The following is a 15,024-nucleotide window of genomic DNA, read 5'->3' on the forward strand; positions in this document are numbered from 1 at the left end:
ATGAACAGGAAAGCAATGAGAAGAGGGCCTGGCCTTCAAGGAACTGATTGTCAGTTGGAATTCTAAATCATCCAATGACAGTGAGGCAAGGAGAAAGCCTAAGAAGTTTGCCCAAGAGTCCAGGTGCTCCCTTGTAGCTGCTCATAATGAGCTCTCCTGACCGGTCTCAGGAAAGCCCAGGGGGCTGTTTATATATCTGAAAGGCTCAACTCAAAGTATGAGTCTCAGATCACTTAGGACATTCACAGGTAATTATGAGTTGAACAAATGAAAATGGTAACTCCATATCTTTATAGTGCCTTAAGAATCACAAAGATGCTTTCCTCATACTATGATCAACGATATAAGTTTAGGAAATTGAGTTTTCGGGAGATCATTTCAATTTTTTTTAATTGCATATTTACTGTGCTAAGTACATGATAGGGCCTGGACCTGTGACTACAGTTTATATTGGAACTTTCAGGTGAGAAAAAACTACTGAAGTAGGTCCCATACCTTTTCTGCAATATTAGTTTCCTAAAGAGCAATGTCACACTCAAACTGAGGCCACTGTATTATATATAAGCATTCTCAAAAGGCTTTACTGACTTCACAAATTATGGTGTGAGATGGGGAGAAGGGAACACTCAAGAGACACCTCTGACCTTGAGCAGGTACTTTCCCAATGTGGTCATGTAGCCAGCTCCATTCATTTGCTGCAGCTAGGTGGTACAGTGGATAGAGTGCTGAGCAGAGAGTATAACACCTTTCCGAGTTCAAATTAATCTTAGACATGAGCTATTTGACCTTGAGCATGTTTGCCTCAGTTTCCTTATCTGTAAAATGAGCTGGAGAAGGAAATGGCAAACCACTCCAATGTCTTGACCAAGAAAATCCCAAATGAGGTCACAAAAAGTCAAGACACAATTGAAATGATTAAACTCTCCAGTAACCCAGCTGCCTCTGGAGATTCAAATATAAATTACTTCAAATGCTGCACTTACATTCTGTTGAGTAAAGCGACATTGAGTCTCCTTGATGGAATTGAAACATGTCTTCTGACCCAAGTTCTTTCTACCATAGCAGATTCCTGGGAGTGAAAATAAGGGCAGAATCTGCCTCCCCTCTGTGTTGAGATAGGGACATTACAAGAAACGTGTTGTTAAAGACGTTGAGAATTAGTCTTATGATGGAGACCTGAGACAGAAGTCTGTTTTTTAGATCCTTGTCTAGTATAAAGTTGAAATATTCCCCAAAGGTACATCTATGATCCTAAAAATTTTCAGTTTGAAACTGGAACTAAAACATCTCTTTCCAGATCTGAAAAGTTGCTTTTTCCATTGTCTCTGTGACCAGATTATTTTTAATTCAATTTTATTTTTATTTTCAGTTCCAAATACTCTTCCTCCACCCAAGGAGAAGACAAGATATGCACTACCCATTATGCATATGAAGTGATATAAAACATTTCTATGTTAAGAAGGGTTAGGTGAACAAAGAGGAAAAAATATGCTTCAATCTGCAGTTCTCTATCGAGTTGGTTAACATTTTTCATCATGAATTCTTTGGAATTATGGTGGATCGCTGTATTGAACAGTTACTGTCTCTCTAGCAGTTGATTATGATAGTTTTTTACTGTTTAAATTGTACTAGTTCTGCTCACGTTGCATCAGTTCATAAAATCTTCCAAGGAGTTTCTGAAATTATCCCTTTCATTTCATACAGCACAATAGTATTCCATCACATTAATATATTATAACTTGTTCAGCCATTCCCCAATTAATGGGCAGCCCCTTGGTTTCTAATTTTTTGCTGTCACAAAAAAAAAGCTATAAATATTTTTGTTCAAATGGATCCTTTTTCTTTTTCTTGGATCTCTTTGGAGTATAGATTCTGCCTAAGAGAGTAATTCAATCAGCCAACTTTAAGTGACTTTCAGGAAAAATTACTATAGTGATACAAAACATTTCCTGCAGAAATCTGTGACATTATCTTACCAATACATACAGAATTCAGTGAAGTGGCTTAAACTGAGAAAGCACAGAGAGAATGGAGTAACGTAGCTTGTGGTTGCTAAAAGTCCTTTTCATTTCCCGTGGGATGCTGAGGCAAATGATAGAGCCTCTTTGCTAGGCTCCTTGTGGAACCATGAATCTATGGTCCAATCCATCTTTGGCTCCCAATGCAAATACTCCATCAGTTGAAGTAGGGACAATGATATAGTAGGGACAACTTATGGGTAAGTCCAAGATCCTCTAGACCTTTTTAAAACTTTCAAGAGCCTCCTCTGGTCTAAAAGGTGAGGGAGAAGCTAAGGAGGAAAGGGAAGTGAAGAGAAAGATATTTACACTGATCAAAGTTTTATTTCCTCTAATGAAGCCATTCTTTAGGGGGATTAGCGGAAATTATTTTCATTTGAATCCCTCAGATAACTTGCCACCTTTGGAAAAGAGACTAACAGCAAACCTTGAGAGCTGGAATACGATACTAAAACCCACTCAGAACATCAGAATCTTAGGCATCTAGTTCAAAATGTTTTACTGATGAAACAACCTTTTGGTTATCACTCAGAGAAGGTGACATATACAATTACCTATCAGGATAGTAACAGAACCCTATTTTGGGGGTCTGGGAAGGCAGTTGGACTTGTCCAGGGTCATACAGCTAGTACGTATCTGAGGTTGGATTTGAACTCAGGGCCTCCTGACTCTATCTTGTTATTTAGCTTCCCCTATTCTTTTTAACTTTTTTATTAATATATTTTGTTTTTCTATCACCATTTCCAAATATATCTCTCATTCTTCTCCCATCTGGCAAGTCATCCCTTCAGCAAAGGGAAAAAATACAATTCAGCAAAAGTAGCTAACATACAATGTTCCATTGGCATAGTCCCCAACTTCTGCAAAGACAGCATATAGGTACATTTTTCCCCTCTTCAGCTACATATCCTAGATGTCACAGAGTGCTAGGCCTTGAATCAGGAAAACCAGAGTTCAAATACATAATCTACCTCAGTTTCCTCATCTGTAAAATGAGAATAATGATAGCATCTCCCTCCCAGGGTGGTTGTGAAGATCAAATGAGATAAAATTTGTACAGTGCCTGGCAGATAGCTAGGTGTGAAGTAACCATTTATTCCCTTCTTCCATTCCCCCTGCTCCATGGCCAAGCTTGGTCCTAATTATGCAGGGGTCAGTTTGGTAGCAACATATTCCAGAGTGGAATGCTTCCTCAAAGAAATCACGGAAATTCCCAGAAGGACAAGCCCACAGGCCACATTTCAGGGGCATACAATACTACCTCTTTCTTTTCCTACTCACTAACTCCTCTCCCAAATACATTGCATCCTACCTATCACAGCTGGAGTCCTCAGTTTAGCTTCTCCAAGAAACTCCATATATATCCATTCAAAATGGTAGCTCACGAATCCCCAGTGGTATATCCACTTTTTCTCTAGACAGCCAAAAGATAAATTCAAAGCAAAGATATTTAATGAAGTAGCATAGTGATAGATTTTACAATAAAACATTCACTCCCACCCCTGTAAGAACATACTGTCCCACATGTATTCACCCCACCAATGTGGAGAGACATTGTGAAGTCCAGCATGAAGGGCTAGTGATGGAGAACATATGTGTCGTGGCACGGGTGTCACTCTCATGCTAAAGGACCCCCTGAAGTCTTCCTCTGATGTCATTTTGCTGATCTTTCCTGGGTCCGGCATCTCCGCTGGACCCATTGGGCCTACTCAGGATGCAGAGCACTATTTCTTAAAACCAGATTGGCCACCTCAACCTCAGTCTACTAGAATTTAGTGGCTAAAATTTCTCCCTGATCAGGTCAGGCTGATAGCTCTAAGTCACAGCCATCATCAACTACCAAAAGCCAATGGGAGCATCCCCAGGCTTTGAGTGGGTCTTTCCTTTTCAATCCCTGTATCAGCAGGGACATTAAAATCTTCAGTTACAGATAACTATCTAGTTCAGGTTTCAAATAATTTGACACACTCCTAAGGTCCACTGTTGCTTAGCCTTGAAAGAATTTGAGCCAACTAAAGGAAACAAGGTTGAAGTTTTCCATCCACAAAAATAAAATCCCTGCTTTTATTATGCCTGGGTGCTTTGGTGCTATATTTTGTCCAGAAAAAAACCTGTCTCCCTACAAATACATACTATATAAGTATATATGTGTCTGTGTGCATATGTAATGGAACACAGGGTGTCCCAAAAGTTTTGTATCTGTGTGTGTATGAGAGAGTGAGAGGGGAAGAGAGAGAAGGAATTCACTTCAGAAGGAATAAATGCTCCTCCCTGCTATCCAGAGAAGTAGATGCAATCTGTTTGATGAACAGCCCTGTTTACTCAGGCCAGAAGGCTACACCTCTGAGGAGTTCCAGACTGCTAATATCACCTAAACTCTGTATTGTTGAAAAGCCTCCAAGTCACTGCCCCATGAAGCAGAGTCAAGAACTGGTTTGAGCCATTGCCAGTGGAAGGATAAATCTTAATTTAATACTGAAGGGAACTTTAATGAAATCTGGCCTGGATGGAATAGTTTTTTTTGTTGTTTGGTTGTTTTTTTTTTTTTGTTTTGTTTTTTTTTTTGTTTGTTTTTTTGCATTTTACATCAAGGGAGTAACAAGCAACCATCTATTATCTGAAGACTGATCCTCTTCCCCAAAGATTCCAGGAGACATAACTGATAAGAAAATTTAAACAATTTTTTTTCTGCTGCATAAAAACTCAAAAGACAGAACAGACTTATTTAGTGAGTCAGAGAAAAAGGGAATATTCCAGTACAATCTTAGACTTCCATTTCCTTTCTGTTTTCTGTCCTCCAAAATGTTCCTCACTGACTCATTCTATGCCATAGTGGGATTTCACTAATTTCCTCTTCCCTTTTTTCCCCTTTCTTTATTACAAAAGTCATAATATTAATAGGCCACATTTCTTTAGTGCTTTAAGATTTGCAAAATCCTGTATTCATAATAACCTTATAAAGTAGGTATTACAGGAATTTTTATACTCAAGTATGTAAAGTATAAAATAGCTGATATGGTCCCTAGGACCTTCTAATGTAGCCCCCTGCTGCCTATTTCCAGTTGTTCCATGATACTCAAGGGAGTAATTGTCTCTCCAAATACAAAGCTTATGAGACCCCATTTCCACTAAATTTTCCTGACCATGGCAGAAAAAAAAAAAAAGAACCCATGATATTATGATAGAACAAAGGATATGTACTTGTATATTTAGAACTGATAGGAATGAGGTCTGTGATTTCATTGCTCTGTTCTTTATCAGAGGACCAAATGTCAAAATGACAGTGTGTCAGACTGTGGCCGATCAGATCAATATAACCTTGAAAGACTCTGCCATAGGTCAGGCATTTGAACGTTTGGGCTGCTAAGGAAATAGTAAAATGGTATGGGTGATATCTTTTGACTCAAGAGAAGTGGTTTCAGTTTGGGAAGGCTTCAGCCTCATGCTCTCTTACAGTCATCAGTGTCCAGTAGCTAAGTAAAAAGGCAAGACAACTGGTGATAATTCAGGATGCATTAGGTGACCTCGGTGTCTTTGATGCTGACCAATCTCTCCCATCTTCCACAATGACTGCTTCAACTGCCTTCATGGCCTTTGAAAAAATAGTTCACATCTATCGATTGCACTGGAGAAGTCTTCACATGCTTGGAACCAACACCCCTTTAACTAATCCACAAGTCTGAAGGCAGTCAGTTACCATCAAAGTGTGAGGGTAAATTCCCGTGACCAATGACCCTTCTAGTCTTAATCTTGTCACGTGGTATATGTCAGAGAGAGGATTTGAACTCAGGCCCAAGGCCAGCTCGATTTCTACTACTCCATGTGGCTTCTCAGCAAAAAAAGAATTTGAGAAAAATAATGAGAAGTCACATCAAATAGCAAACTCTATTACTCCCCATTTCCCAAGATTACAGCCTCCCATGAATCCAGACTGAAGGTTGCAATGGCACTCCTAATCCACTCCCCCTGAATCTCCAGCTTAACAAAAGGCCATTTTACTCGCACAGAACTAACATATCCCTAAACAGCTGATTTTCTCTTTTTTTCCATCTCCTTTCCTAGTCCTGGCTTCCTACATGTCATTAAAAGTCATTAAAGACATGCCAGTTAAACAAAAGTTAATTTGATTTTATAAGTGGATTTACTTCAAAAATATGTTCAAAATAAAAGCAAAATATTTTTTCCCAGGGTCTCAAGAGCACATTCTTTCCTGTATCACCTGGATCTCTGGCAACAGTTTTCTTAAACTTAATTTGGTTTCTACATAGCATTGGTCCCACTAAATTTATGTCCAAATGCAATACCACAGCTGAATCAGTCTTATTCTTACTTACTACTGGGCTGAGTCCCAAAAGTCTCCCCAAGGCATCAGTCCTATGTCAGCTGAAAAATTCAGCATGGACTTGACTTTCAGATTTTTAGACATCGGATGACTTTGCTGATCTTTCAAAATACAAGATCATATATTCTGAACTCTTTCGCCTAAAATAAAAGAATAAACACTGTATCAAAAGAATCAAGGCTGAATTCACAGGGCTACATGTCAGCCTTAGATGGAAAGACTTATAAAATCAACTCTCACCAGGTGCCATCAAGCAAGAAGCTGTCAGCCAAAGAGAAATAAAATGAAAAGAGGTCCAAAGCAAGAGAGAAGATGAGGTCAACTGAATCCTTTTGAAGGCACATTCAGGTCCATTTTTACCACGTTTAACATATAAATCAACAAGCCTGCCATCCATTCAGAAGTTGGCACATGTAAACCAGTTATACATCCTCCAAAGTCTCTCCAAAGCACTTCCATTTCATGTCATCATGACACATTAGTGGCATCATCCCATAGATGCTGGTAGGAATTAGACTCCTTAGCCAATTCCTCCATTACATCTAAAAGACCTGGCTTCTTGGTTTGGGAATGATAAAGACTTAGTTGTCTTAAAATCACTTAAATTAAGCCTAGCAAAAATCTTCTGCCATTGCTTCTCATGGGAAATTCTAGCACTAGCAGATAATTTAGACACAGATGCCATTTTCCCCACTCTTTTTCTGGTTCTGCTACCACAGACTCCTACTTATGTCTCATTCCCTCCATGACACTTTGACTGAATTTTTTAAACTAGAATGCTAAAAATGCTTCTCTCCAATCAAAATCCAAGCTTAGATAACATCATTATCTGTTGGGCCCATACACAGGGTGCTGGAAGTTGTAGTTTCCAAATAAAACATGACATCTTGTGCCCAGAGAGAGGACTATGGGAACTTAATGTGGACCACAGCATAGCATTTTCACTCTTTTTGTTGTTTGCATGCACTTTATTTTCTTTCTCATTTTTTTCTTTTTTGATCTGATTTTTCTTGTGCAGCAAGATAATTGTATAAATATGTATGCCTATATTGTATTTAACATATATTTTTACCATGTTTAACATATATTGGATTACTTGCCATCTAGGGGAGGGGATGGGGAGGAGAGGGGAATTGAAATAAGGTTTTGCAAGGGTCAATGTTGAGAAATTATCCTTGCATATATTTTGAAAATAAAAAGCTTCAATAAAATAAAAAGAACACATACACACACACACAAGAACCCAGAAGCTATTCAGATGCAAAGAGTCTGAGAAAAACGTCTTAAAATGGTAAAGTCTATTCCCCTCCATCCATTTGACGGATGGTCAGTGAGGATGGTCAGTGCTGGAGTAACTGGACCCAGTCTATCATAAGCCCCATGATGTGTGAAGAGCTCCAATTCTACCCACTTTAGAAAATGGTAGATGATTCCATAAATCTGGTCACCTCAATCCCCTTATTAAACATCTCCAGTGGCTCCCTAATGCTTACTGAGTCAAGTTCAGACTCTTCTGCCAGTATTCAAGACCTTCCACAATTTGAAGCTGCCCTGTATTTTCTGCTCTTATTTAATATTACTAACCTTCACAAGCCTCAATATTCCAGCCAAATTGGGTGTCTGTTCCTTGAATACAATCTATTTTTTTCTTGTCTCCATGCTTTTGCTCATAATGATCCCCATGCATGGAATCATGGAATACCCTCCCTCTATGTGTGTATATGAAACTATATACTCTTTTTTGTGTGTGAATAAATAATATATATACATATATATATTAGATTATACACATACATTCTTTCTCCCCCTGAGGCAATTGAGGTTGTGACTTGCCCAAAATCACACAGCTAGGAAGTATTAAGTGTCTGTGGCCAGATTTGAACTCATTTCCTCCTGACTTCAGGTCCAATACTCTATTCACTCTATCCTTTTAAGGATTTTATAATATGCTATTGGTCATTATAATTATATTCATGTTTTATCTTATTACTATACTATAAGCTCCTTGAGGGTCAGGACAAGACCTCATCTAAATTCTACATATCCCTCAGAACTTAATACAATGCTTTGTACTAGTAAATAATCAATATATGCATTATTATTATTATATTAATTTGGGGTGCTATGATGGGATTTATTTCCTTATAATCATTTAGATAGTCTTTAATAACTGCAAAGTTCTTTACTCATTTCACCTTGACCCCCCAAAAAAAAACTTTGCTTTCTTTCCCTCTACCCTGTTATCAACACAAGATACAGAAAGGTAAGATTAGCCAATGTCTTTGGCTCTGTCACTTTTCAGGGAACAGCCTGTCTCTTATCTATCTCAAATCTATTTCTTCCTAGAGGGCCATCTTACTGGATAAGTTCAGAGTAGCAGGTAAAAGGGGCTTGCCAGCTGCTCTTTCCTCTCCCCGGAGTCAACCCATTTCATTCATTCCCATCTTCCTTTCTCCTCCTGGAATCCAGGTCACCAGATGGCATGAACAAGCTGTTACTTTAGCATCACAAAAACCTTCAGCTTTATTTTCTTTTTCCCCTCTCTTAAGAGGCCCAGCCTCAAAATGATCGCCACAAAAATATGAACAATGGCTAATTTTTTATTATTATTTGATTGTAAGCATGGGTCCTAATACTTGCTTGGGTCCTACTCTTTGCTCTCTTGACAAACTAATTTGGGTCATCATGAAGATGTCTTCTCTCTCCTTGAGGTTGTCCTCCACTAGCTAAAAGAGAAAAAAAGACTCAAGAGGCAATCCTTTCTAGTCCATGACTCATGAAGACTATGACATTTCCTATCAATTTGTAGGCTTAGATATTTAAAAGATGGACATACAAAATACTGTTTTCTCCCAAGTACTTTTCAGGTATCTTGGACAAAGACAAAGATATTCTATCAATACACTCTAAGAGATTCTCTGAATGCATGGTTAGTTGAAGAATAATTTACCACACATTTCCTCTTGATGGGATGAATGGATGCCAACAAAATACTAGGTCTCTGACTATAACCCAGTGGGTCCCAATGGAAAGCAAGCTGATTCTGCAGAATTGTCTTGTGTTGACATTCTCATGAACAGTCCAGATAGAGCTATTCTATACTGAAATCCATTGTTATCCTATACAATTTGGATGTAAGCTATAGTTGTCAAATCCCGAGGCTATTTTGTATAAACAGAATGACCACCACCACTGCCAGTTGATTTACTGGTGTAAATAATTAGCATAGTTAGCATACCTTGCTCTTCATACTTTCCCAGTAAAAGGTGCCTCTTGTTCATTTCAAGTTCATTAGAAATTTTGCTTGCTTGTTAAAGTGTCATAATAAAGCTTTGGCCCTCGACTTGGAAGATGTTTTAAGCCTGTAAATTCATTCTGGATAACTCTCCCCTTTATGACTTGTACTTCATCATGACTTGTTTGGACTTTATCACTCTCATTCTACTCTTTTTTTTGACATAGCATTTAAATTTTTTTTTATGAAATCTTTTTTATTTTCCAAAACATATGAGTGGATAATTCCTCAACATTAATCCTTGCAAAACCTTGTGCACCAATTTTCCCTCCCTTCACACCCTCTTGTAGGTGGTAAGTAGTCCAATATATGTTAAACATGGTAGAAATATATGTTAAATCCAATATATTGCATACATATTTATACAATTACTTTTCAGCACAAGAAAAATCAAATCAAAGCAGGAAAAAATTGTTATGCCACAGTTCTCTTTAACTGTTCTGACTCGGTTTCCCTGAACTAGTTTCCTTTGTCTCAGTTTCCTTAACTGTTCTGTCAAATCCCCTTAGTCGTAAAAACCCACTCTAGTCCATTAAGACTGGGAACCGTTTACTCTAAGGTTATAAATTGCTAGCAAGATAAACAAGAGAGCAGAACTCCTGACCTTCCCCTGTCCTCAAGAATTTACAAGATCCCTCTAAAATATTCCAAGATACCTCACTGACATCTTTATCTCTGGGTATTCAGACATTCTGTCTCTGGGCTTTTAGGAGTTATGGTCTCCCCCCAATCTGACAGAAGCCTTCCCGCTTTTTTTGGGGGGGGGGTCTTTGTCTCTAGGGTTATTTAAAGGAGGGGGCCGCTCTTATTCGGGGCTGCTTCATTCTTTGAGATGACAGCCCTGGGACCAACATGGTTTCCTTGGTCCCAGTATATCTTTATCTCTATCTGGCTGGATAATTTGAGACGAGAGTCCTGTCCAATCAATTATACTCTCCAATTAATAAACTATTGAAAACTCTTTAATCTCTCTCATGCCTCAGTTTCTCTGGCATTACAAAATGAGAAACAAAATAAAATGCAAGCAAACAACAACAAAAATGGTGAAAATGCTATGTTGTGAACCACACTCAGTTTCCACAGTTCTCTCTCTGCTGTAGATGGCTCTCTTCATGACTCAACAATTGGAACTGGTTTGAATCATTTCATTGTTGAAGAAAGCCCCGTCCATCAGAATTGATCATCATATAATCTTGTTGTTGCCACGTATAATGATCTCCTGGTTCTACTCATTTCACTTAGCATTAGTTCATGTAGCTCTCTGCAGGCCTATCTGAAATCATCCTGCTGGTCCTTTCTTACAGAACAATAATATTCCATAACATTCATATACCACAATTTATTCAGCCATTCTCCAATTAATGGGCATCTATTTAGTTTCCAGTTTCTTACTATTCATTTTACTCTTTTTGAAAAAGAAAAATAAACCAATAGAAAAATAAAAACACTCTTATTAAAGTTGCTAAACACAACTATTTTCTAATTTTATTATTATGCTTAAATGGCTGATAAATAATATATAACAAAGAATTATCCAATTTATTCTACTTCTGATTTCCATGTGGGAGAAAAGAGAAAAATATGAACCAAATAAAGAAAAAGAAATTAGAGAGGTTTGAACTAGTGAAGTAAGGGGCTGAATTTGGGGAGGATAAATTTGGCAAAATTTGGCAGAAATGAAGAAAATTTGAAAAACAATTCAGGCTTAAATAATAGGTCTAGATTCTATTTAAGAACTGTCAGATAAGAAAGATCAAAGGGCAATTAAGGAAGATTAAAGCTGATAAAAGAGGATTAGAGGGTTCAACAGGATGTAGATTCAAGAGAATGTAGTTGGCAAAGCAATGTAGTAATTAAAGGTAAATGGAACAAATAGAGAATCAAATAAATTAATAGAGTAAATTACTAAGTAGGGCATATTGTTTCTAAAATTTTTTAACTTTTTAAATTAATAATTTTGTGCTTAGAATTGAGGTATAAACATAAGCAGTTTCAAGAAGGCAAGTACACTACAGCGAATAGAGCGCCAGACCTGGAATCAAGGAGATTTGAGTTCAAATATGGTCACAGATAATAAATAGCTGTGTGACTTTGGGCAAATCACTTAATCTTGTTTACCTCAGTTTCCTCATTTGTAAAATGAGCTGCAGAAAGAAATGGCAAACCATTCCAGTACCTCTGCCAAGAAAATGGCATGCAAAGAGCCTGACATGACAGAAAGAACAACAATAATTATTTCAAGAAACTAGACTGAATAATCTTATCCATTAACAACTGTATGCAGAGTTGCACTGAGTGTTTGATATTTTATTTCTGTGACAATTGAGTGACTTATTTGTCTTCCAAGTGTAGGCAGTTTTTTGTCCTAGAAGGAATGGAAGAACATATCTGTTTCGGATTGTTAGGGAGAATCAAAGATTCTTTTTCTTTTGTTTTGTTTTTTAAATTTGTAAAATATTTTACATATATTATCTTGTTGAATCTTTTGCATTTGTTCTTCTTTTTTTAGTAGTATTTTATTTTTCCAAATACATGTAAAGATACTTTTCAATGTTCATTTTTGTAAGACTTTGTGTTCCAAATTTTTTTCCTCCCTTCCTTACCTCCCACTTCCCCAAGGCAGCAAACAATTTAATATAGGTTAAATATGTGCAGTTCTTTTAAATATATTTTCATAGTCATCATGTTATATAAGAAAAATCAGACCAAAAGAGAAAAAACAATGAGAAAGAAAGAAAAAAAAAAAAACAAGAAAAAGGTGAAAGTACTATACTTCAATCCACATTCAGTTTTTATAGGTCTTTCTCTGGATGCAGATGGCATTTTCCACCCCAAGTCTGTTGGAACTGTTGAAAAGAGTCAAGCCTATCACAATTGAGCATTACATAATCCTGTTGTCACTGTGTACAATATTCTCTTGGTTCTGCTCATTTCACTCAGTATCAATTCATGTAAGTCTTTCCAGGCTTTTCTGAAATCACCCTGCTCATTATTTTTTTAGAAAATGATAATGCTGCATTACATTCATATACCATAATTTATTTAGCCATTTCCCAACTGATGGGTATCCACTTGGTTTCCAGGTCCTTTCTACTAAAAGAACTGCTACAAATATTTGGGTCCTTTCCCCTCTTTTATGATCTCTTTGGGATACAGACTCTGTAGTGAGACTTCTGGATCAAAGGTTTTTTTAGCCCTTGGGTAATAGTTCCAAATTGCTCTCCAAAATGGTTAGATCACTTCCCAACTCTATCGACAATGCATTAACAGTTTCCCTTACATCCCCTCCAGCCTTTATCATTATTATCCTTTCCTGTCATCATAGCCAATCTGAGAGATGTGAAGTGGTACCTCAGAGGTATCTTAATTTACATTTCTCTAATCAATAGTTATTTAGAGCATTCTTTTATATGATTAGAAATGGCTTTAATTTCTTCATCTGAAAATTGTCTTTTTATATCCTTTGACATCTCTCAATTGATAGATGACTTATATTCTTTTTTTTTTAATAAAGCTTTTTTTCCCCTGAGACAATTGGGGTTAAGTGACTTGCCCAGGGTCATACAACTAGTAAGCATTAAGTATCTGAAGTCAGATTTGAACTCAGGTCCTCTTGACTTGAGGACTGGTGTTCTATCCACTGTACCACCTAGCTGCCCCTAAACCCTTTTATTTTTAAAATATATCCACAGATAATTTTTCAACATTGATCCTTGCATAGCCTTGTGTTGCAAATTTTCCCCTCCTTCCCTCCATCCCCTCTCCTAGATGGCAAGCAATCCAATATGTTATACATGTTAAAATGTTAAATCCAATATATGTATACATATTTATACAATTATCTTGTTGCATAAGAAAAATCAGATCAAAAAGGAAAGAAAATGAATAAGAAAACTAAATGCAAGCGAACAACAAAAAGATGTTGTGATCCACACTCAGTTCCCACAATTCTCTCTCTGGATGTAGATGGTTCTCTTCATCACAAGATCATTGGAACTGACCTGAATCATCTCATTGTTATAAAGAGCCAAGTCCACCACAATTGATCATCATATAATCTTATTGTTGCAGTGTACAAAGATCTCCTGGTTCTGCTCATTTCACTCAGCATCAATTCATGTAAGTCTCTCCAGACCTCTCTGAAATCATCCTTTGTCATTTCTTACAGAACAATAATATCCCATAACATCCATACACCATAACTTATTCATTCATTCTCCAATTGATAGGCACCCACTCAGTTTCCAGTTTCTTGCCACACAAAAAGGGCTGCCACAAACACTTTTTCAAATGTGGGTCCCTTTCCCTTCTTTAAGCTCTCTTTAGTATATAAGCCCAGTAGAAACACTGCTAGGTCAAAGAGTATGCACAGTTTGATAACTTTCTAAACATAGTTCTAAATTGCTCTCCAGAATGGCAGGATCTGTTCACAGTTCCACCAACAATGAATATATCAGTGTCCCAGTTTTCCCACTTTCCCTCCAACATTCAGATGACTTGTATTCTTATAAAATCAAGTTAGTTCTCTATAAATTTTAGAAATGAGGGCTTTATCAGAAAGACTTGATGTAAAAATGTTTGATGTTTCCTTGCTTTCTGCTTCTCTTTTAATCTTGGCTACATTGCTTTTGTTTGTGCAAAAACTTTTTAATTTAATAAAATCAAAATTATCCATTTTGCATTTTATAATGTTTTCTATTCTTCTTCAGCCCTTCCCTTCTCCAAAGATCTGACAGGTAGATTATTCCTTGCTCTATTAATTTGCTTATAATATCACCTTTATGTCTAAATCATGACTCCATTTCAACTTTTTCTTGGTATAGGGTATTAGCTGTTGGTCAATGCCTAGTTACTGCCATACTATTTTCTAATTTTCCCAGCAATTTTTGTAATGTATTTGTTCTTATCCCAGAAGCTGTAGTCTTTGCGTTTATCAAACACTAGATTGCTATAGTCTTTGGGTTTATGAAACACTAGATTACTATAATCATTGACTATCATGTCTTGTGTACCTAACATATTCCACAAGCTCAAGGGTTCTGAAAAGAAACAGAAGCAAGACTTCAATAAGGAAATAAGATATGAGGTGGAGGAGGTAGACTTAATTTAGATCAGGACAATAGAAAATATAAAAGTGTTATACTCAGGAGAAAAGGATAGAAAAGGGCACCTATACAATTAGAGCTAAAAACAGATCTGAGATTCCTCCTCTGTCCTCTTTGGACATAGCCTGTTACTTTGAGGAGATAACAGGAAATCTTATCCTACGGAGAATGATAAAGTGATTATCAGGTGAGTAGTAATCCAATAAAAGGCAGAGAAAGAAAAGAATATAGTAATAGTTAAGCACTGAGCAAGAACTCAGTGAC

General features: G+C 37.0%; 1 long non-coding RNA gene across 1 annotated transcript in view; it reads right to left on the reverse strand.

Annotated features, from left to right (window-relative positions):
- LOC116423273 overlaps nucleotides 1-15,024 on the reverse strand; it is a 43,858-nt gene that overhangs the window by 17,279 nt on the left and 11,555 nt on the right. The window lies entirely within an intron of this gene.

The sequence above is a fragment of the Sarcophilus harrisii genome, chromosome 4 (genome assembly GCF_902635505.1).
Source record: "Sarcophilus harrisii chromosome 4, mSarHar1.11, whole genome shotgun sequence".
Taxonomy (NCBI): domain Eukaryota; kingdom Metazoa; phylum Chordata; class Mammalia; order Dasyuromorphia; family Dasyuridae; genus Sarcophilus; species Sarcophilus harrisii.